At 35.9% G+C, this 21,881-nt stretch overlaps 1 long non-coding RNA gene across 1 annotated transcript; it reads right to left on the bottom strand.

Annotated features, from left to right (window-relative positions):
* Positions 1–396: 396 nt before the first annotated feature.
* On the bottom strand, positions 397–20,440 carry LOC140637538 (uncharacterized). The gene is made up of 4 exons (XR_012034632.1): positions 20,377–20,440; positions 16,139–16,224; positions 15,714–15,776; positions 397–813 (listed from the first exon to the last, which is right to left on the bottom strand). It is a non-coding gene; the product is annotated as an uncharacterized lncRNA (long non-coding RNA).
* Between the last annotated feature and the right edge of the window lie 1,441 nt (positions 20,441–21,881).

The following is a 21,881-nucleotide window of genomic DNA, read 5'->3' as shown; positions in this document are numbered from 1 at the left end:
ACAAAAACAAAAACAACTCCTGAAAGATAAACCTTGAAATGACATGTTGTTCAATTAGAAAAAAAAAGGAAAAAAAAATCTCAATTTCTGGACAGTCTAAATGTGGAAAAACCATTAGACACTAAAACTTGAGGCAAACTTACAAATTCTCTTCCTAAATTAAAATAGAAATTAATATTGCAAAGTCATTACACTATAGAGCTGGATATAAATGTAATTAATTAATGTTAGAAATATCATACAATTTAATAGAATTATTTTGCTAATAGATTTTCAATTGAGACTCCTGACTATAAAATAAGTCATTTTGATGTACTTTTCTGGAGAATCCTAATAGACACAGTTAATATACATTATTTATGCTCAGCAGTGTTTTTTATTATACACATGTGCCCAGAGGCTTAGGCAATGGGCAAAGATTTTTTTTAAATAAATTGAAAGAATAAATAAATTAAATAAAATTAAAGCCACATGTTACATTTTTGGAAGGGGAGAGCCACATTCATGTGACTGTTGGCTACCCCATATGTTAACCTTGAGTCGGCTTTCAGGTAATCTTGTGATTAAAGGCCTAGTCCCTAAATAGTCTAGGGCCAGTCTCTAGTGACATGCAGAGAAAGCAGTGGATGGAGAGTCAGGTTCAGCCCATCCTCAAGAACCTTGAACATAATCCATGAAGTCTTTGATAGAGCTGTGAGCATTTTGGTGATTTAAAGGGACCCATTCTTCTAACTAGGTAACTTTGAAGAGGTAGCTGTTCAGTACAGAGATCATCAGACATGGACTTATTTGAGCTTCATCACAATCCAATACCTGAAAAAATTATGGACCGATTAGAATTCTCATCTTTTCCAAGAGAATGTCTGGAAAAAGGATCGGGAGAAACAATGCACTTCTTTCTCTACCTTTCTCTTCATTAAAACTAAGCAAAAAAGGAGAAAGAAGATGTCTGGAATGCAATGTGGAGATTGTGTTTTTTTTTTTTTTTTAATCTGCTAGTAGGGATTTACTTCTAATCATTCCTTGACTATATGATTATGTATTATGACAATGTCATAATACCAACTTTTTGATGGAATGTCAGAAACATTTTATAAGTCTGTGGTTCCCTGAGAACTCAAATGCTTTTATAACTCCATAAAGTTACTATAATAGGCTTTATGATTTCTTTTAAATGACTGTCAGAGGGACCTGCCATTATCTTGACACTTGTATTTGAGAAACTTCTGCTTGAGCTCTTACACACCTTCATGGCAACACTCAATGTCTAGGCTCTTTTGTGGCTTCCCCTTTCTGCTTCTCATTATGTCTAACCAGCAGAATGTTTTGTCTGTTTTGATCAGCAAGGTTAGAAGTGAGCGGAATTCTGAACCAATTTTTTTTTTGCACTGTTTTTCAGTTCTGTTTAAGAAATATTTACTGAAGCTCTGGACCCATAAAAATGAAGTGGATTTTGAGCTTTTATTGATGTACTGGAAGAGGAAGTATTGCCCATTGTTACTATACCCAAAACATTTCAGGATTACAAGCAGAGAAATATGTCTTTATCATCAGAATTTAATATGAAATCATGTTCTTCTTCTGTCATACAGAAAATTTGTCATAGATTTTATCTGCAATAAAAGCTATGTCAATGGTGCCACGTAATACATTTGTAAAGGTTAGAGATATTTTAACCCTCATCTGTGACCAGAATAATAATAGTAAGTAGCCCACTGAAACGCCAATGGCAGATTGTTAAAAGTGTAAAAATTGTCTGCACGTATGAATGCAAAACAGCATAGGAATCCACATATTGCAATGTGGGGGGGGGGGTCATTTCAAATGGTGTCCTTGAAACGATAAATTTATTACATACATAAAAAAATATGTGATTACTAATTCTATCAATCTTATGTCCTTGTCACAGATTTGTGTTTTTAAAGTCCAGAGAGATTATGCTGTTGTATTGGTTCAAACTCTCACAAAGGCCTGTGAAAATATAACAGTCACATTACTTTAATGACTTACTTTTTGAAATGTATCTTGTAACAAACTCTGCATAATGAACAGCATATTCTCAGAAATACAGGTTTTCCATACCTGGCTTTCCATTTCCAAAATTTATGTAATTGCCTATTTTTAACTTCTGCTAATTAGGAAAACAAATACAGGAGTAAATATTTGTACCTGGATCAACTATTCCTTGGAAAATTAAAGTTTCTGACATTTATTTCTATGAAATTGTAATATCTCTTTCTTTCTATTAATATTTCCTAGTGTGACTTCCAGAAAGAATTTAACTTTCTCCTTTAACCACACATTCTATTTTTATATTAAAAACTGAATTTCAGATATTACAACTTCTTTATCAGCAGCTGAACAATTGCTAAGCAGCCACAGGACATATATTTAAGTCCCTATGCCCGAAATTGAGTTACAGGATGACTACAATTCAGAACCAGCTAGAAAAATAAAATGCATTTTTAGATTTTGTTTTTCATTGAATGTACACGGGAAAGAAATAAAAGTTTTACTTAGGAAAATCCAGGTAAAATTCTCCTCCTCCTCCTGCTTCTGCTTCTTCTTCTGCTGCTGCTGCTGCTGCTTGAACAGCCCAGACAGTAGATTTATCTAAGCAAATGAATTCCTTTCTTAAGGCTCACACTGACTTCTGGTCATTTTATTCTGAGGTGCAGAATGTATTTTGAATACAAGATGATTTAATTTAGTTGGTTTAATCCACAGCTTCAACTTTTGCCTTTTCTTTTAAAACAAGTTCCATAAAAGCATCCACAGAAGCCTTGTTTTGATTACCCTTTATCCCTCAGCCTTAGATCAGTATCGGCTTTTCCCCTTGCTCACAATCCATTAGAGAAAATACTGTAGATTTCTACAGCATGACCAAAACTCACATTATGTTTGCAATTTTCCGTAAGATTTGTATAGTATAAAGTAAAAATGTTTGCTTTAAGAAACATCTGCTATAAATAAAATGACAGTGTAAATTTTCAAGAGAGCTGCACAATTGCTGTAAAGGTTCAAAACATGAGCCTTCTAGAGTGGGTTCCAGCACTTAGCAATTTTCCAGAGGGTCAACAGTGTTCACCTCGATGTTCCTGAACCCCCACCCAACTCCTAGTTCTCCCAGTCTCCCTCCCAGCTCCCAAAATTGCAATGAAATTAGCCTGTAATGCTTTCAACGCCCTTGCAGATCAGCTTTCATTCTCAGAGAAACATGGGAATGGCATTAAAATGTGCTTCCCACTCTTACAAAATATTTCCTCAAAATGCCTTAAAAACTCAAGCCAGTTACTTCAGATTCTGATAGTATCTTTATTGAATAGAATCAGCCAGCTTAAAAGGGTCAGCCATTCTGGTCAGTGACACATATTGTTTAAGAAGTTTCCAGAACTACTCATTAAAGCCGTGCCTCAGGAGAAATTTGTTAGGGAGAACAGAGACAAGCTGGCATTTCTTTTTTCCAAATTTTCCTGTTAGTCTTCAAAAACAAAGAACAGAGTTCTCATAGTATGCTTTTTTTTTTTTTTTTTTTTTGAACAACAGAATCTTTTATGTTACCTAACGTGAAGATCTCCATAGCGTCTTTGGTCAGAAACTGAGTTGAGAAATCATTGAGTAAGAATGACAATCAGGAGTCAAAAATACACTATCGTTCAGAGGAAGACAGAGCCACTTTCCTGAACACGATTGTTGAGGAATATATTTAAAGCACATTTTTAAACTCCTTGATGATGTTGTTTATATATTTTAGTATAGATGGTGAAATCAGAGCATCAAACAGGACTCTAAAATTCAAAATATCAAATTCTATAGAATGACAAATATGTTATATTCAGGCTTTGACCTTAATAAGGGCTCCAGGGCTTGATGGAGACATGTGTAAATTAAGGCTCACTATTTTTCCGATAAAAAGAATGAAGGTAGCAAATTGTGTGAAAATCTCATTTATTTACTGCATATCTAGTATGAAAATAATTTTTGGTATTTATAGGAACATATTTTAAAGTGTTTTTTCATTATGTTACCCCAAAGGCAAAATTATTTTATAGGAAAATTGATTTGCTATCACATAAAACAAAGATAAGCATTTAAAAGGTCCAAACTAGTCAAATGATGGAAATTTTGCTCACAAACATTCCCGAATGTGTTACTGTAGTTTTGTCAGTGCACTTGTGTGTGCATGCATGTGTGTATTTTCAAAGCTTTCCATATTTATTGTTCTCAAAAATTACTTTTTGTAGCACTGGGGGAAATGTTAGGCTGCCACTTTCTCAGACAGCAAGTGCCTAATGCACACAGAAATTACATAAATTGTTATGACTATCAAAACCAATTGCCAAATTTTTTTTACAAAATACTTCCCCCTCTTATAAATGGTTTAATTTTCCCCTATCTCTTTGAGTCCTTTATCTTCTCCAATGTCCTACCCTGCAATATGTGTGAAATTTTATCAAAAGCTTTCTGATATTACCATAAATTACTGTGTAAGCAGAGCTATTGCTTATCTGTCAAGGGGGCTTTTTTCTCTTTCTTTAGCAATTTTCTCCATTTCTATATGTGTGAAAGGTTTTCCTTGCTATTTCTTACCAAGGACTGCACCTTAAAGGCTTTGACTTTTACTAAGGGGATACAGTAGAAAGTTGTTCGTGAAATAACCTCATGACACCACAAAGGGGCAAGAAAATCATTTTATTTCAAATGTTCTTTCTTTAACAAGTATTTAGGGAGAATAATTTCTATATGGCAGGACATATTCCTATGTTAGATATAGAAGAGGTATTTCTTTATATTTAATGTGTTCCTCTAACTCTTTAGTTCATTTGGTTGTGTGTTTTACATGCAATGACTATTTGCTATTTTTTCCAATTATTTATTTTTAAATCTCTTACAATATATTTCATTAGTGCAACATGGTAAATGTTAATCTTTTGATAGGAATTATTTTATGGGCCCTATTGTACCTGGTTAGTCATAATTTTTGACAACTATGCAATTATCTTTTCTATTGTGAGCTTTCTTTAAAAATATTCAAGGTTAATTGGATGGATATTATACTTTGGAAAGAAGTTATGATGATATCCTATTATAAACTGTGTAATCTGGGAAGAGGCTGAATATCAGGGTTGTTTTATTACTGCCACAGGCAGAGATGGAGTGAAATTTCTATTTTGGGCAGTGCAGGGAAAAGGTCACTTTGAAGATCCAGACTTTGAGAATGATTGTCATGATAACAGAATATCTAGAAACTGCTTTAAAGAAGAATAACATAAAGCCCTCAGTGATGTGCCTGGGGGGCTCATCAGCCAACTGGAATTCTGTTTCACACTCAATGACTCGTCCTGCCATATTTTTAATTTTACATAAATGTCACCTCAGGTATATTTAAAAGTCTTTTACGAAAATTAGATAACCCATTGTTCCCTCCATAGCACACACATGTTCGGCCCACAGGAGAATTAAAAACCAAAATAGAAAAGATGTGTCTCTCAATCTGTTTGTATTGAGATCTATGCAGTAATGTAGAAAATGTTCATATTTATCATCAAGGTTATGTATGTCAACAGCGATCAAATTGTTTTCAAAGGCAACACCAGAGATAATAAGCAATGACAACAAACTATCAGGCTTCCTTCTTGAATGGCAATTTTCTTCTCAGCACAGCTACTATGTACAGATGCCGTCACTCCGACCACAACAGGCCATCTCTGCACATGTATTGTGAAAGTGATGGGAAAAACACTGCAGCCTCCATGTCTTATTAGAGCTTTTCTTTTATTGCTATATTTCTCTTGTATATTTACGCCTTTGGTGAGGGTGAAATCGAGACTGCTGTTTCTGGAGATGATCCATCCTGAGTTCCACCCATACAGCCTCCAAGAGCTGGCCATAGGAGCTTGGACAAGGGCAAGGATATTTCCCCATTTTCAAAATAGAGACAACAATAGAAGTATATCAAAGGGACTTTGTGAGGATTAAACAAAGTTAATCTCTTTGTCTATTATCGAATTAGTAATTAAATGTATTTCTTTTTTCAGAGAGAGAGAGAGATAGTGTGAGGGGGAAGGGAGGGTCAGAGGGAGAGGGAGGGAGAGAGAGAGAGAGAGAGAGAATCTGGAGAAGAGGCCCCTCTGAGCGCAGAGTCCCATCTCAGGACAATTTGTAAATTGTGTGGTCAGAGAAGGTGTCAAGAAGCTGGCATTTGAGCAAAAGACCTGAAGGAAGAAAGTAAGCAGTCATGTAAATATCTAGAGGGGGGTTGTTCCAGGGAAAGAGAAGGCAAAGTACCAGGCCCAGGGGAAGGAGCATGCTGTGGAGGTTTAAGGAGCTGCACAGAAGTCAGCATGAGCAAAGAGGAGATGATGATATCAGGGAAGTCCTGGGGGCTGCCCTATGTAGGATCTAGTAGGACATGCTAAGGACTTTTCATATTACTCTAAGAGAGGTGGAAAATCATCAAGGCAGTAAGGTTTTTAGCAGGAGAGTGATATGATATGACATTCCTTAAAGCATCATTGGGCAGCTATACTGAAAATAGGTTGTAGGGGTCAAGGACAGTGACAGATCGATCAGGTAGTGAAGCTCTTGCACTAAATCCACACAAGAGGTAGCGGTGCTGGCCTCAGGTTTGAAGGGAGTGATTATAAAGTGCTTGTAACGTTCCCTGTCATATGGTATTATAGTTAGTATTATCTTCCTTCTTATTTCTTCACCGATATAAATATATAAAATGCCTGTATTTCCTACATGATGTTTCCAATTATTATGACATATTCTGATGTTAATCATTCAACTATTTTTCAGTGAAATTGTTTAGAACAATGGTTAGGGATCTTTAAAAAATCCAAACTCTTTTACTTTGAAAAGTTGAAAAGGTTCCTATTAGATTAGACTTGGATATTTCCATGATATGTCTCCTAAATATTTTTTTCTCTCTTGGAATATATTTAGCTCATTTAAAATATAATTCAGCTCCAATCTGCAATCCTTCTATCTAAGAAGTCAAAGTGTCATATGAAATAAAGGCAGAGGCTTGTTAAAAGTATTGGGGCTCCTAAACAGTGTTTTTTCTTCTCCAGGAGCAGCAAAATTAGGGGAAGGAGTGCAGTTACAATAGTTGTCATTCAGAATTATGAATGAGGGTCTTTGGTTGGAGGTTCAAATTTCTGAAGAGTGGGACTGAGTGGTGAGATTGTGAGGAGATAGCTTTTTTTTTTTTTAAATAAAAGATTAAATCAGGAAAACTAAATGCCCAGCTAGCTGTGGATGAGAGAAACTGAAATCAGCCATCCTGTCTTCCCAGTTTCATGCTAGATTGCAACAAGATCACTGGGTCTCAGGGAGTCTAGGAAAGCATCATGTGCACTACAAATAAGTAAGAATTTTAGAGAAACTCTCTGGTAATTTGCTACCTGAATATGGCATTAGGCAGTTGTCTAAATCAATCCCAACAATGACCTAAGTGTAGATGTAGATATAGACATTAATTCACTTAAGAAATATTTGCTGAACATGTTCTCTATACAAGAAACTCTTTTAGGAACCAGGGATACAGAGATAAAATGAAAAGTCCCTTCCTCATAGAACTCACATTGTAGTGAGGGAGACAGCTGATAAACATTTAAGGAATTGAATACATGATATAATATTATGTAGTGACAAGAGCTGGACAGAAAAACATGAAGTGGTGTAAAGGTGGAGAGTGACAGAGAGTGCATTTTGGACAGGCTGCTTAGGAAAGAGATGAGATCTCTGAGGAGGGACATAAGAGTGAGACATGAATGTAGCAAATCTGCAAGCCATAGTCTTGGGGAAAGCATTCCAGGCAGAGAAAAGTCAAAGTGTAAGGCCTCTAAGGTGAGGACATTTCTGGTTTCTTCTAGGAATAGAAAGGAGGCCATGTGACTCTCTACCATGAGGATATGAGGAGCACAAGGGTAGGGTATGAGGCTGATGGGAAAGGATGTGGGTTTCCATGTTATGGGCAGTCATGGGTGGTTGAGACCATTGAAGTGTTATGATCTGATTTTCATTTTGGAAGGATCATTCTGTGGGGCAGGAAGAGAAAGGAAGCACAGATAGAAATAGGAGGTGCAATCAGGCAGCTATTGCAGGCACCCAGGGGAGACCAGGGCTTGGATAACTTGGTCATGAATAAATCTGAGATACATCTATAGGTAGAAGTGACAATATTCAATCATGTGAGAGAAAAAAAAAAAAGAAAAGAGAGGTTTGGTGCATGTAATAGCTATGTGAATGGTGTTATTTCACCAATTGAGGAATGCAAATTTGGGAGAGTGCAGCTGGAGTGCAAGGGAAAGTTTTTTAAAAGAAGAAATGTTATCTTCTCGTGTTCTCCATAAAGTCCACAACACTTCTGAGACATAAAAAAGCAATTTCTATTGTTTAAAAAAAAAAAAAGTATCACTTGAGATAAAATGGAGGTGGGCCATTTAACTTACTCCCTTGAGATAAGCATAAATATGGTCTATCACAATGGTTTTCAAAGAATGTTCTGTGGCCCGTTGGTGGGCTTTACGGGACTTCCCACATAGCCTCAAACTGACTGAAATGAACAGGAGGTCCTTCTCAACATTAATGAAAAATCAGGCCTTATTCCATAGACCCATCTTATCTTTACTTGTAACGAAGAGGTTTTTATTTCGTTTTACTAGTAATCAATGATAGTGACATTTGGCATTTATATACCAAAAATACCAAGTTGCTAGAGCATCCTGAAGGCTAATTTAGTCTTATACTCAGAAGTGTTGACAATGCTTGACAATAATCCCTCAGTTTAAGGGAAAGATAATTTGTTAGAGGTGAACCAGAAATGTCTAGAGTTGGCAAGGATTTCAAAATTTGCAAAAGAATGAAGGAGTCCATGCCAACAATTATTAATGTGCAACATACTCCTGCTCTTATGAGGACATTCACATATTGGGGAAAATGTCATTCTTTGAAGGTGAAAATTGGATAGGATAGTTAGTTAGAGAGTTAGTATCCTACTTAAATCAGTTTAAAAGGTACTCAAGGTGTTACAGAATTTCAGTGAGAGAGAGGATTCAGGGTTTTGTGTTTGGGAGAAACGATTATATCAGGAACCAGGGTGTGGAGTTGTGAGGCTAGCTGTGAATGCAATTCAAAAATTATAAGCTGGAAGTTGTGGATGAAACCTAGCCCAGGGACAAAGGGGTTAGGCTCTGATGGTAAACTTGAAGACATTTAGCCACTGGTGTAAAAAAGCCATTTTCTTCCTTTAGGCTTTTTGCTTTGCATAAGAAAACATGAAAGATTTAAGAAAGTTTGTTCCCAGAGCTGTAATAAATGTAGTCACGTGTGACAAATGAATCCCCACAAGACCTAAAATGGTTGGTTTCTTGATGCTCCCCTGAGCCTGTCTTACCTGGGGAAGGTGTCAAAAATAGCCTGCATCTTGACTATGTTGTTCATATGAGGCAGGAAAGGGCATTGCAAGAGCCTGGTGGTACATTTCTGAACTTTTCCCTGAGTCCTGATCTCCCTGATTCCTAGCCTAGGGGTGCAGTAAGTCCAGAAGGACACTGGGAGGATAATAAGGAAACAATTGAGTTCATATAATAGTTTTTTTTTTTTTTCTGCTTTAACCATAGTTCACTTCCTATGACTTTTTCATGCAAAGTACTTTCATTACTCTTCATAGTTATGTTTTTGTATACCCCTTGTTTCCTGTGATTTCTCTCTTGAAGAGACAGCCTAACAATCTAAAAGTATTTGACTTATCTAGGGGCAGCTACCTTAAAATTAAACTTTTAATGAGGGCAAAATATTACCCCTCAATTCATGAGATCATAAAATCTTGAAAATGTGAAGGATCTCATGACAATGAAATCTCTGATTGAAAGAATGGGGGAATGGCACCATTTTTATTACCACTGGGAATCCTGGTATATCACTACAGAAAGAGAAGTGTAGGGCTCGGGGAAGGCCATCCCAAAATATACACTATGGTGTATTGATTATTTTGAATTGAAGCTATTTGAGAAACAACCAGTGCAAGGAGACTCCAAGCCTCTCCTGTCACCCTGAAACCAGGAAACAAATCTCCAATATGAAAAATTCCATATCTGGGCTACATCCTTATTACCAGAGATAATTAAAGTCAAGAAAGGTGTAGAAATAGCACTGGGTATTACATGTAAGTGATGGATCACTAAATTCCACTCCTGAAAACAATATTACACTATATGTTAATGGACTAGAATTTAATGAATTTGAAAAAGAAAAAAAATAAATTTTACATAATGGATTGTTTGGGGAAAAATAAAAATTTAATTGAGCTTTATAAAAGAAAGAAAAAGAAGAAACATACTGTTACCTTTTTGACTCATCTACCACTTTTGCCCAAATTCTGCTTACAATTCCTTATTGATTAAAACTCCCAAATATCTGTTTTCCTTATCCTGTAAATTCCTTACAAATTTATTGTCTTTTTGTCTAAAATGTATAAAAGCTGCCTGACTCGATCATTTTCTTGGGTCTCAATCTCTTTATGGGGTCTCTGTATGCAGGCAGTTGAACTTTGTTGTTATTTCCCTGTTGATCTGTCTCATGTAAATTTAATTCTTTGCTTAGTGGGAAGACCTTGAAAGGTAGAGGAAGCATAACAAAAAGAATCCTGTGACGTCTAATTTTTTGGAGTATTTATAGATTAAGACTTTGTGAATTATTAAAATCAGATCAGTTTTGAACCACTTAAATTAACAAAATTGCATCTAAGCCAAAGTGCAGTTAAGACACCCTTCAGAGCTAGAATGGTTGCACTTAAATTCCTGCTGTCATTCACTAGCTGCGAGGTCTTCCACAAGACATGGAGACACTCCATGTCTCAGGTTCCTCATCAGGAAAATGAAGACCATAATGGAATCAACCAAAAAGGGTAGATGACATAAATCAATATATAGAAAACACTTAGTAAAGTGTCCAATGTCTCAAATTGGTAAATACTATAAAAGCTCTAGTTTTGTTAAAATTTGCTGGTTCTTTGAGACTAGATCTTATGTTCTACTCGGTCGGTTATCACCTGAAAATTACTAAATTGCCTCTCTTTTAGGTGACTTCTGGAAAATAGGAAGATAATAGGACCTAAAATTGTAGGCTTAGTATGATGGTCCTGTGTGTGTGTGTGTGTGTGTGTGTGTGTGTGTGTGTGTTAAATCCAAATAGGTGTTTGTCGCTATTTTCATCATTGTTATTTTGCTGCAATCTCAAAGCATGCTACTTAGGTTTTTTCTTTTTTCTTTTTGGGATATAAAAAGAGTGACTATTTTAATTCTTCCATACGATTTTAAGGAATTCATGTGGTTGTTTACTCTGGAAAACATGCAATTGTGTTTACCAAAACATATGGATGTTTACTATAAATGCTTCATTCCTAAGTTCTGCTTCCACATGTGCATATCAGGTATAATGATAATATTTAACCGTGGTAAAGTATTGCATGCTATATAAATGTGTATAATGTGCTTCGCAGGATCATTTTCATCCTCATGTTAATTATTTGAGCAAAATGTAAATATTTAATTGAATGTAAAAATTGATCCTATACATATTTATTTGCTCTATCTATTCTCAGTGTAAATTCAGTATGATTACTAGGAGCATAATTTCAACTGACTTCTATGAAGAAAATTTCACCTGAAGTAACAGCCTGCAGCCCTTATTATGGAAAGCCCCCAAAAGGAGCTTGCAGAATCTTGGGAGGATTTCTTAAATCTTATAAAAAAAAAAAAAAAAGAAAAAAGAAAGTGAGAAAGTAAGAGAAGATTTCTCCTTAAAAAGAAATCTGAAAATATAGCATTAGAAACTGGAGTTCTTAATCTGTTGACATATCAAACTCTTACTCTTTCATTGTTCATTTTATATTATTATGTGTCTCATTTCTACAGTACTTAAAAATTGCTGTATATTAGTAAGTACCAAAAACAGATGAATATTGAGATGTAAATTTTTGTACTTTAAAAGTAGTTACCCCAAAATTATGTCTTTAAAGTGATCCCACACCTACAAGGGACAACATGAATGCACTAAGAGAAGTTAGAATACAATATGGTGTGGTTTACCACTGGAAGACACGAGCAAGTTTACTTAATTTTATTTCTATCAAAATGAATCTTGAGAACTACTGATTACATGTGTCCCCTTTTCAATGTATTGTTTAGAGTCTAGAGTAAAGGACAGAGGTACTGATGAAAAATAAATGGACCGAGACGGGTTTTGTGAATCCCAGATCTTGCTGTTAGTATGTTCATAAACAATATGTGAATGTTACAGTCCAACAATTTTTTGCCCTCTTTAGAATACTGTAAGCCAAAATACTTTACATAAAATGCATGGGCTTTTTTTTTTTCTTGCTTTGTTTTTCTGCTTTGTTACCTTCAAGTTATACTGTGTTTTTGATATTACAACAACTTAGAGTTTGCACCACTAAATGTGACTCTATAAAGGGCCTCTGATACTGTACTTTCTTTTATTTATGTTTTTAAAATATAAAAACAATCTACCCTTGAGGATAAACAAAAACTCAGAATTGCACAATTTCAACTCATTTGCAATGTGGCTTGTTCAACATTACATATAGTACTCATATCACTCATAAAACAGAATATTTCCAATTCTTGCACTACTTCTAGATTCTCAAAATTTTTAAGACTTGCAATTCATGACATTTTAAGAAAATATGTAGCCTTACAGGCCATCTAACTGACTCTGGGATTTTCACATAATGAAAAAAATTCTGGACAAAGACAAGTGAACAAAATGCTTTGAGGAGTCACTTACTCTCATTGCTTTTGTCTTTTTGAAGAACGCCTTGTCAAAATTTGCCTACCTTTGAAAATGATTAGGAATGATTCTATAATATTATTTATAAACTTTCTTATAATAATAATTTTTATTAGTAATTTTCACCAAGAAAGGTTAATTCTTTTCAAATCTTTATTCTTTTATCCTATTTTGGACCTCCTTCAGTAGTTGTGGTTAGTTCTCCATCCAACATTTGTAGGATATAGATGGATGCACCTTCACAGATACACACACATTCACTCACCCATTCATAGACAAACAAAGCAAACTGAGAAACATGACAACAGTAATGTGAGTTACTGTATATTTGGAAAATGAAAGATAAAGGAAACTAGAAATCCTAGAAATTACTAGGAAACTAGAAATGTCTGAAAGATAAAGGAAACTAGAAACTAGAACTACTCACACAGCTGTGGAAGATCTTTCCATAGTTTCCAGGGATTCTACTATCCATCCATATTCAGCAAAAGGTGAGAATAATCATTTCATTAAATCTTCTCAAAATCCAAAATATTCTGTTTCTCACATGGGAACCTTAATAGTACTGACTGTCTCTTTTTTGAGAACTCAGAACATGAGTTCTACTTGTGGTGCTACCTAATTTGCTGTGCAGCTTTAGGCAAGCCACTTAACCTCTTTGAATGATACTGTTTCTTTATATGAAAATTTCCATAAAAACATTAGTCTCTGTCTGTTCATCTGGTTGCTGTGAAGAGCCCAATATGAAGATTACATCAGCCATAAATATATATGTTTGTATATACATGTTTATATATATGTTTATGTATACATAGAACTATGTTCTATGAGCAGTACTTAGCTAGACACATAGTATTAGATCCAAATAATTGTCATTCCTAGGGATACTCTGTGGCTCTTCAGCTTTTATAGACATCTAATTCTATTTTATTTATTTATTCTACAAACCTTGGTTTAATATCCCCATTCTGAGCAACGAGCATTATCCGGGGTGTTTGTAATCAAGGGCTCTAAAGTGTGGCTGTATAAGCGATGCTAGCTTTGGGTGCCTAATGCCGGGAGGCATGAGATCCAGGCTCCTCTCTGCTCCTTAGGAAGTAAGTCCTAGAGATGCAGAGAAAGGGGAACCCTCTTACACTGTTGGGGGGGAATGTAAACTGGTGCAGCCACTCTGGAAAACAGTATGGAGGTCTCTCAAAAAGTTAAAAGTAGAGCTATCCTACGATCCAGCAATTGCACTACTAGACATTTATCCAAAGGATACAAAAATACTAATTCAAGGGGATGCATGCATCCCGATGTTTATAGAAGCATTATAAACAATACCTCAATTATGGAAAGAGCCCAAACGTCCAGTGACTGATGAACAGATAAAGAAGTTGTGTATATATCATCTCTTCAGTCCGAATAGCACCATCATTCTTGGCCCTCTGAGAAATGTCAGATTCCTCAAGACATATTTTAGATAATTTTCCTCTCGGTCCTCACCATTTCTCAGACTATAATATAGGAACTGTGCCTGGTCATATTGTTCTAACACCTTCACAAATTCCACCACATATTAGAACTGCACCAGGGACAAAACCCTATCAATAAGACAGAGTGTAGTGCCCACAGAAGATGGTCTAACATGTTGTTCATCTTTATGTGGACACTGCCCTTAAGCTCTTGGGGTCAAAAGATTGCACACATTTCATAAACTTTTTCATCCCCATTATTACAGTTTCACTGTACACTATTTGGGTTGAAATTCTCTGCTATTTCTGCAAACATCAACATAATTAGTGCTCTGAAAGCATGCTATTGATATGGTTTGGAAAGTTTTAAATCTTGGATTGTGCACAGAGAAAAGTTAAAAATTTAAATATAAATGTCCAATTAATCCACAAAGCGATCTTTAAATATTCTCATATATTCTGTCCTCAAAAATCCTCATTTTCCATTCAGGCAAAATCATGTCATAATCCAAGAATACAGAATTATTAAAGCATATAAATTCTAAAACTTGTGGCTTGTTCCTGGAAATAATTACATTGATTGAGGCACTGTGATTTGAAGTAGAATGTTTTTGTGAGTTGCTGCAGGAGAAAACTCTTAGGCTTCATAAATCTAAATTGAGTGATTGAGAAAAAAAAAAAGAAAAGGTCTATAAAGCTATGAATACCTATTCTAGTAAAGGATGCAAAAATTTCAATAAAGAAATAATTGGTAATCTTGAATTCAGTGACAGAAAATTATAAATCTGTCTCTTTTATGAAGTCTCTTGTGTGAAATATGGATGAGTTGAGGTTATAAAAAAACATGTTTACCAGCAGGAGCCTAAATCAACAGCTTTGAACATGATAGTTCAGAAAGTAGCAGGGAGCCACGATTCCTGACATGGGCCACACTGACGTTTTTTAATTTTTTTACTTTCCCACTGTATCCATCTCCTCTCCTGCCCTGCCTTTCTCTACCTTTGTCCTTGGTTAAAATAAACCATCATAGCATTAAATCTGTCTCCCACGGTTAATTACTGCAGTGATGTGTGAAAGCATTTAGTTGCAGCACCTTCTCAATGGGTTTTAAAGACACAGTTTAATATTAGTTTGTATGGTGGTTGCTGTACATCTTCAAACCATAAAGACCATGTCAAGTGCTCCAAGGAATAATGAAATATTAATTTCGAGACAAAAAAATTAAGTGGCTTAAAGAAGAAGCTGTTGTGTATCCCATGAGTGGCTTTTAAGACATTGATATCTATGCTTTGAACATATCTATTCTTAGCCATTCAAACCACATGTAATGAGCCCTAAGTAACTGTCTGCCTTCAATTTTGTAGCACACAGATTGAAACCACCAATCCCTTCTGTCAGAGCACAGCTATGAAGAAAAGGCCCCCCTTTTCTTACCTACAGTCCTGTATTTTTGACAACATTATCCGATGTAGAAGACCTGTTACTGTCTTGTGTACACTGGAGAGAAAAAAAAGGTACATTTAATCCTTAAAGAAATAGTAACATCCAAGTACTTTGTGGTAAGTATACATATGGATTTAGTAATGCTTTTCCATACTTATTTCATTAAATACTTTATTTGTGAAAAGAAAACCCCAAAGCCAAATGGAAACCTTTCCCTCAGTCATTCATGCAACGAATGGTCATAGAGCATCTATTGTGTGCTAGAGTTGATATACAAATGATCTTGTTTATCCAAAATTTAAGAAATGATCAAGATACAAATGGAAATAAGTTGTTATTATAAGAAATAACTTAAATACTGCTAGCACTTGATAGATATTGAGCAGTAAGAAATTAGTTAAAAAAAAATAACTCACTGTTGGCTTTGAAATTGAGAGCTCCATCAGACGTGTTATTATATTTTGATGATGGCATCAGTTTTCCTATTTCGCTGCTGATTTTCCTGCAAAGTAGGAGTATCATGAATGCTTCATTGGCTCCTAAATACCAATATTTGTAAATGGCTTGTGGGACTACGGTAAGATGGGAAGGTGTATAGAGGGTGATCACAATAAGGACGAGCTGAAGCTTTAAGGACAATTCTTGAAGATGTTGGTGGGAAAGCTGAGTAGATACATAAACCAGCAAGCACTTATAAAAGCCTTAAAGCAACAAGATAAGAGGATGGTGGAGAAACACCATTTAAAGAGTAAAAGCTTAAAGGAATCTCTTTTCTCATCAATAATTGTATAAAATATACATGGCCCACATGGATTATATGCACACATTATGTTGAGGGACATGATGTCATGAGAATATCTTTTCTGTTAATGTTCCCAGAACTCTTTGATAGAATCAATACTCATCGTCTTAATTCACTAAAATATACATCTGTCTCCAATATAATGAAAGCTTATGGAACCCACATTTTTAAGGCTTTTCTATTTAATATTCAAGACCTAAATGAACAAACAGGATAGATACTCTGTGGATTCATTAGCAAGTGCCAGCAACACACCATATTTAATGGTCAGAATTGGTCTCCGAACTGGAATTGCTATTAGAAAGATCCACCATTTGACTTTACAGACAAAGCATGTTTATAATCTTATGACAGTTTGAAAACACCTGGGCTATCCATGAATGTATTACTTCTAAGTATCATCTCTTTCAGATGGTCCAATCCACTCTTAAGTCTCTGCTTTTTTTTGGTTGTTGTTGCTCTCACATACTGAGACGTGTTTGGCTTAAAATTAGATTATTTATTCCTAAGATGATATGACAGCTTCATTTTAATTTCTCTGTCAAGCTTCCATTTTATTTTATTAAAGATTTTATTTATTTATTCATAAAGAGGGAGGCAGAGACACAGGCAGAGGGAGAAGCGGGCTCCATGCAGGGAGTCCGATGTGGGACTCGATCCCAGGTCTCCAGGATCATGCCCTGAGCTGAAGGCAGGCGTTAAACCACTGAGCCACCCAGTGATCCCCTCAAACTTCCATTTTAATACTCTCACTAGGAAGCAGATTGAGAAAGCAGGGTTGAGCGTTGAATGATTACATCTGGACTTTTGTCCACCCACAGGTAGAAGCAATTGCCAATAGCAGAAAGAGGAGAAGGCTCCCCAGTGGCTGTATTGCATCCACAGTCCTCATCTCTAGTCAGGCATTTGTCAGTTTCCATCTAAAAACCACCTAGTGTTTTCAGTGACACCTTTTTCAGGTTGTTACTTTTAGCATCCTCTCTGTATCATGCACTGAACACAGTATATCCTCCGTAACTCATTTATTGTCACGAATTTAGCTCAAGGTGTATTGTCTCTTGGAAGAATGTACCTCAGCAAGGTCAAACTGAACTAAAAGTGGGACTTTTCTTTTTTCTTTTTGCTTTACTTTCTCTTTTCTTCCTTTTTTTCTTTTTAAACCCAGAGTGTCAATGGATTCAATACCCAAGAGTTGTCTCTTCTCACTAACAAATAGAAAAATAAATTGCAAGAAATGTACCACTCTTGCATTCAATGTTGATAGTGGGGGAGGCTGCAAAGTGGGTGGGGGTAGGAGGTTATGGGAACTCTGTATACTTTCTGCTCAGTTCTCTTGTTAACCTAAAACTACTTTAAAAAAATAAAATCTATCTAAAAAGGTGGAGGGTGAAAGTAATACTCCATTTATATAAACAGAGATGCCACATTTGCATTTTAGAAGAGGAGAGATTTGGTTTTGTGAGTCAAGTTGGTTTTATATTTGCCGTCATTGATTCTGTAAGGTGCACTTATTAGTGAATTTAAAAGTCTTGTGTCAGGAGTCCCACATCGGGCTCCCTGTGTGGAGCCTGCTTCTTCCTCTGCCCTCTCTCTCTCTCATGAATAAATAAACAAAATCTTAAAAAAAAAAAAAGAATTGGAAAAGTCTTGTGCCAACTTTTTTCATTGTTGTTGACCAACAGCAGATTTCTCTGAGGTTGTAATCGCCGTGCAGAAAATTATAAGAACGTTATACGTTATTTTTCAGCCTGAACAGCTGAACAAATGACTTCAATGGGCAAGATTTTGAATCATAAAGATGGCAATGTAGAAATATAAAATTCTGGCCTCTGATCTTTTTTTTGTGTATATGTTATAATATGGAAGAGAAATGGCGTGAAAAGTGTATGAGGAAGGAGAGCACTGTAATAAGTGAGAGATGAACCTCACTGAAAAACAAAAACCCATTGAAGACTATTGGTTTTCTCCTTCTCATGTGTTCATTAATCTATCCCTGTGTTTTACTCAGCATTTTGTTAATGAATACATAATTTTTTGAGGGGGCATATCATGATCTAGACGACACCAAATCTAAACCAGAAATGCTATTTGTTGTTAGAGCCTTAGATGGTGTATATATGTTGCATGCAACCACTCAGGATTTAGAAACCAGAGAACAGAATTCATAGTGTAAGATTTGGTGTTCAATGAGAGACTCCTAACTCTGGGAAACGAACAAGGGGTGGTGGAAAGGGAGGTGGGTGGGGGTTGGGGTGACTGGGTGACGGGCACTGAGGGGGGCACTTGATGGGATGAGCACTGGGTGTTATGCTATATGTTGGCAAATTGAACTCCAATAAAAAGAAATAAAAAAAAAAAAGACTTGGTGTTCAGAATGTCGAACAAAGAATTTGACACTGTTCATTGCTTCACAAACAGAATTTTCAGAATCCCTGGCAGCTAAAGGCTGGTACTCTGAATAGAATGATATGTTTGGATCTGAGAGAAGAAATTCGACAGCACTGACACTGTCTTGATGTTATAGAGTCCTACGTGGCAAATGGATTTCTTTCCCCCAAAAAAAGTTTTATTTGATTTCCCAAACTATAGACTCCTTTTAAATCTACTTAAAATTTGCAGATTCGTTTGTTTTTTGTATCAGGTTTCTTTGTAGGCTAAGGGGATTCAATCTCTCAGACTGTAGGTCGGCATAAGCTATATGCGAGGGATTCCTAAGTGCCAGAGGGTACTAACTCGCCTCTTGTGTAGTCCCAGATTCACAGAGAAAATTAGATTCTCTCATACTAGAGCAAAGGTAGTAGCCCTACACCACTGAAGTGTCAGGCAGTTTCTCTCTTCTCCCTGGCTCCTTTTCAACTAGGTTAGCAGTAAAAGTGGTGTCTGTGAAGAAAGAACAAAATGACAGCAAATTCAGACTGCACTGGAATATTCACTAGATGGTAGGAGCCACCTGATTTCCTTCATGTTTACAATTATAGAGGAACGTAAGAAATAATTCCCACTCTATAAAAAATAGTCTTCTGTAGATTTAAAACCAGCTGCCCAGTCACTGAAGAAGAGAACAAAAGCATGGGATGTTTATACACACACAAACTAGAACAGATGACCCTCGTCAAAGATAGCACATGAAACCACAGAGAAACAGAAGAAGGGATAAAGTGGGAATCAATACGTAACAGAGCAAAAAGAAAAGTTTGAATTTAAATCTAAGCTGCTAAATACTGGTTGAGCAGGTTCATTGTTCTCTTGAAAAAGAAATCGCTACTTCAGCATCAAGAAAGCCCCTTTAGGCTTTGACTATTTTCACACTACCCAATTAAACTGTACCATTGCATACTAATGAAGGTAAACATGAAGGCGGGGTAAGGGGAGGCCAAGAAGGGGGGAATGGGGGTTGAGAGGGAGACGGGGGGGGGGGGGGGGGGGGGGCGGTCCAGAAGAGAGGAGGACCAAGCCTCTAGGTTTCTAACTACTTTTTTTTTTTCTTTTTCGAAGAGCTTAGACTTTCAAGTTTCTGAAAAGCAGAGTTCTCAAAACACTAAAGAATTCATTGGTTTGTGTTGTTTGTGCTAATTTTATTTCAGCAGAATCGGTGGGCCTTGTAGAAATCTCCAGTGGTCCCTTAAACAGGAGCTAAGGGAGCAGGCTGGAGGCAAAGAGGGGGAAAAACAACAGCAAATACAAACCCAAATCAAAACAAACATGCTAACTTTAGTCCATCCAGGTGAGTGTGTCTGAAGGATCCCAACTCCTCTACAACCCCAGTCAGGTCCTCACTGCAGCTGCTTTTCTCAACTGCCTGTGGCATTAACTTTTAAAACTTGAACAGTTCCAGTTGGATGCCAAGCATACCTGAGATCACTTATGATGGGCACGATTAGCCATGCTCGTTAGCCATAGTAACCGTGGGGTCTTTACCACAATGAGAAATGGAACTTTAAAAAGTTACTCTGATTTACTACTATACAAATTCTCACAACGTCATAATAAAGAGGCTACATGATGAAACCTGACAGGATGTTAAGCTTCCTGCACAAGTGTGGACAGCTGAAGAGGCAAGAAATAATACAGTTGTCACCGGGCTGTTTCACCTCAACACGGAGCAAACAAAAAGAGCGTTGTTAATCAGTTCAACTCTTCGGCTGGGTAATCCTAAACCAGTAATTGATAAATGGGAAAACCATACGGCCTCAACTCTGTGATTCATAAAACACATGAATATTCATACCATCTCCTTTGGTCAAGAGGCATTCTACATGCTACTAGGCAGGCTGTGAAAGAGGAATACAAATAGTTTCTTGCTCAGCAGTAAAATACTGCTTCCCTTTTAAGGCCAATTTTCTCCTATTAAAAGTGAAGTTTAGCAATACACAGAGGACAGTAAACACAGTAAATGTAGGTAAATGACAAATGGTTCTGCGGGAAGTGCTGTATTTTAACTTTTTCATACAGCTACATTTGGAAAAAATATTAAATCCGTAAGGAAAATGGAATACTTAACACTACCAGAGAAAGCAGCAATGCTACACTTTCATCCTGGAAATACTTGGTCTCTGTGTTATAAGAATCAGTTATTTTTCAATAAACTCTTAACGTCGGAATTTCTGATATGCTGGAGACAAATAGTTTAGCTTATGGATGGAATTAAAATAATTTCCAGCATAACGTTGATTTGAAATACTTTGAAGCTCATTCTTAATAAAATCAGCTTAAGAAGTACTTACAAGTAAAGTTTGTGGTATTTGTACTGATTAATTTTACCTTTAGGAAAGGTATCGAAAGTCTAGTGAAATAAACTCAACATACATATCAACACACATTGAGATACAAAGGCATATAAATTAAAATGCTATAAATACAAGTACACTTGAAGCACATCTGTAGTTAGAGAACCTATGGGAAATCATTTATACAACATGAAGAATTTGTTCACAGTTTTATCTTTTATAGAAATTGATTTTCACATGTGACTTTTCCTTAACTCAGAGCACCTGTTGCTATAGCTCATGTATGCTATATAAAAATCATCTATTATCCCAGACCTCAAAGATAAAAGTAAATGAGGAACCAAAAAGAAATGAAGAGTAGTATATTTAGCTATGCACAAATATCAAAACGGTGAATCTAAGGATATTTTATATTATTTAGAATACTAGCTAATGGCTGACTAAACATGGCCATCCACAAAATAAGGATTAATAAAATAAGATATGCCCATCTGATGGAATTACAGGCAGCATTATTAAAAGTCATACCCTCAAGAATAATGATATGTGCAAATTCTCAGGTTTTATATTTATTTTAGAAATGGGTTAAAAATATAAAACAAATATATACATATACATATACACACACAT

Source organism: Canis lupus, chromosome 8 (genome assembly GCF_048164855.1).
Source record: "Canis lupus baileyi chromosome 8, mCanLup2.hap1, whole genome shotgun sequence".
NCBI classification, from domain to species: domain Eukaryota; kingdom Metazoa; phylum Chordata; class Mammalia; order Carnivora; family Canidae; genus Canis; species Canis lupus.
Note: the sequence above shows the minus strand (reverse complement) of the source record. Positions and strands in the feature narration are given on the sequence as shown.